Source organism: Malus domestica, chromosome 05 (genome assembly GCF_042453785.1).
Source record: "Malus domestica chromosome 05, GDT2T_hap1".
NCBI classification, from domain to species: Eukaryota; Viridiplantae; Streptophyta; class Magnoliopsida; order Rosales; family Rosaceae; genus Malus; species Malus domestica.
Window position 1 is genome coordinate 12,578,050 of NC_091665.1, and position 3,057 is coordinate 12,581,106.

General features: G+C 35.9%; 1 long non-coding RNA gene across 1 annotated transcript; it reads left to right on the forward strand.

Annotated features, from left to right (window-relative positions):
- Window positions 1–662: 662 nt before the first annotated feature.
- Window positions 663–2,743, forward strand: LOC139196389 (uncharacterized). Its single transcript, XR_011581230.1, has 2 exons — window positions 663–1,872; window positions 2,135–2,743. It is a non-coding gene; the product is annotated as an uncharacterized lncRNA (long non-coding RNA).
- The last annotated feature ends 314 nt before the right edge of the window (window positions 2,744–3,057 follow it).

Consider the following 3,057-nt stretch of genomic DNA (forward strand, 5'->3'; position numbering starts at 1 on the left):
GGTACAAACAAAAAATAAAAATATATGATACAAAATTTAGCCATAAATATAAATATACCAAATGTAACATTAAATGAATATATTTAGAGATAAAAGATATTTTATTATTGAATTAATTAATGACGTTTATTAAAATCTAAGGACATAGATAAAAAATTGAAAATGAATAAAGTTTTAATCAATGGAGTAGGAAAAATAGGGATGAGAACCTTTTTTTTTTTTTTTTATCTGTGTTTTTGTGGAGTGGGTGTTTAATTTTGTTAGTTGTACCTATAGCTATATTGGAAACGGGGTGCAGGGAGTGTTTGGTAGTCCTTTATTTTGTGTGAAATAAATTGGGATGTCTTGGCCTTTTGGAATGGTTGAGTAAACAAATGAAGAGCTAAATCTCAACAAAGTTAACGAAGCTGTCCCTTTTCTTCAGTAGCCTTATTTTTGCTCATTAATTTCGAGAATCAAAACTCGGGTCGGTATCAAATTTGGATAATAATTCAAGTTCCTAGTGCACAGATGTGATTGATGCTTTCTGTTAATCAACGAATAGCTCTTAAGCTAGTCGTTTCTTGTCTAGTGGCGCACTGATTACCTCTTCTTTCTGCATTGGGTGTCTATTTCTGACTCATTTTTTCTACATCGTGGTATAGGTCTTGCTTCACCGTATTGCGTAGGGTTTCCCTTCCGAGTCATGTTTTGACATTTTGGACACTGTATTGCGCAGCTTATGCCAGCTCGGTTAATTCAGCTGTTCAGTTGCTGCTGTTAAACTTCCGTTAGATTGTTGAGCGGTGCCTTTGAGAATCATTCTTATTCTGCTCTTTTTTTTTTTTTTTTCAAATTACATGAGTAATGCATGGAATTGCAGTTTCTTATTGTGGTATAAATGATCCATATGGATGCATTGATTTTTCTTTGCAACTTTCTATGGTGTTAATATATATTTTTTTCATGGGTGGCTGTTGCGTATATTTTGTAATGTGAATGTGAAACGGTTAGATTACTGTACCCATGAAAAACTATGGGTAAATTACATTTTAATATTTTATCCCCTCAAGTTTGGTTGCAATTGTAATCTCATAAAACATCTTTAAAACATTTCAATCTCATACATTAGTTATTATTTCATTTCAATTTCATACAACCATTAGAAAATTTGTTAAGGTAGCCGTTAAGTGGTTGCGAGCGCGGAGCCTACACACTCTTCTTCAACATGTTATATGATACTCGCCAGTAATCAATTTGGTTTTTTCTTTGTCGGTAGAATTTCTTCATCTGCTGATCTTCCTATTTCTTCATTGATCCTTTTAGAGGCTGCAGTTCCTCGGTGACAAAGACTCCATGCTCCGGTCATTTCAAGCTTTCAACCAAATTGGCTCCAATATTAGTTCCTCCATCCTTTGTTCTTTTCCTTTTCCCATTGCTTTCTGGCAATTGCATTGTGTAAATTACATTAGACGTTCCTGAAAAATAGTTCCACTGTCTTGAATGTTTACACGCTAGTGTGCACACTGATATTTACTCCAGTACCTTTCTAAGGTAGACGACCTAGGATATTTGCTGTGTTTTTTGGTCAATCACACAGTTTATGTGTGTAATTGATTTCAGGCTGCTCGAATAACGCTAAATTTGGAATTTTTCCTATCCTTCAATGTAGGACTTAGGGGCAGTTAAAATCAGGAGTTTACAAAGTGACCAATGACTGATAGAGAGAATTGAGATAGTCCCATAGCGATCACCGTGATGTTTAGGAAGGTTTTCTTCTAGGTGATTCTAATTTCTATCCACATTAGTGGCTCCTGTACTCTATGACCGTTGCCAGTTATTTACCAAGTACAAAATGTCGACACGATGATGGCTGGTGAAGACCATCTTATTGTACTGACCGTTTCGGATGATGCAAATTTGCTTAATTACCTTATTCATTCTGTTATTACTGGATGGTCTAATCACCTGTGATATGTAATGGTCTCCAATAAAACCTAATAATCAGGGTTAAAGTACGTCCGCCTAAACTACTCAAACTTGTGTTACTTAAATTGTGTGTGATAATTTTACCTGTGCTTCTTTAGTAGATAGCAATTGCATGATTTTGTTGAATGAGTTCAAGATCGGCTAATGATAAATTATTCTTGGATAGGGCTTCTCGACCGAAGCTGAACATGAACCGAAATTAACCAAGCAACCTTCCCCCTGTTCGACCAAGTTGTACCGTACTGCTCTCCTTCTTCCTTGCGTGCCAATGGCATATAAATTGCTATTTATTCTTCGATTTCTGCAATCAATTGGTTTTTGCTTGTACTGTGGTAGACGCTTTGATTGCGATGGCGCCGGATGTAATGCTTGGCCTGAAGAGTTAATGGACTATCAACCTAGAAGAATAGGAATGTTGCATTCTGTTTGTATGGTTACTAGTATAGGGCCTGTACCTGTTAGGTTCATGTGATACATGTGATGTATGAGCTTATTTGGGTTTGAGGGCCTTCAGACCATGCTCATTAATAAAGGGTAGATTAGTTTTTAGCAGTCTGAATTATGTTTTCTTTTCTGTCATTGGAAGTGTTACGGCATATTCCGTTCTCGTTCTGTCTTGTAAAGGCGGAAAGAATGGCCTTCTAGCATATATATTAGATTACGAATCTGTGGTGCATAGAGAAAATGTGTCAATATTATTGCTGCTAACAAAACGTAGTGGCATGTTATCCACGAACGGATTTTTGATAATAGCGATGATCGTCCTTTTTGTGTTTGTCATTGCCACTCCTGTTCACAGAATCTACTAATTGAAAACTTAATTTGAAAATCATATTTCAACCTGGACGTTTTTGAGATACCCCTAATAACCCACAAAACAATATGTGCTTTGCCTTGTGGATCTTTTCAGTGGGAACTTGATGGGTCGATCCACTTACACATCTTGTTTTTCCTAGTCATTTGGCAATCAAAGATTCATGATCACCCGTCCACTATTGAATTTTATATAAAAAAACGAGCAACTATGAATTTCATGATCACCTATCCATCAAAAGAACATTTATGTGAAAAAAAAAATGAAGGGAAATA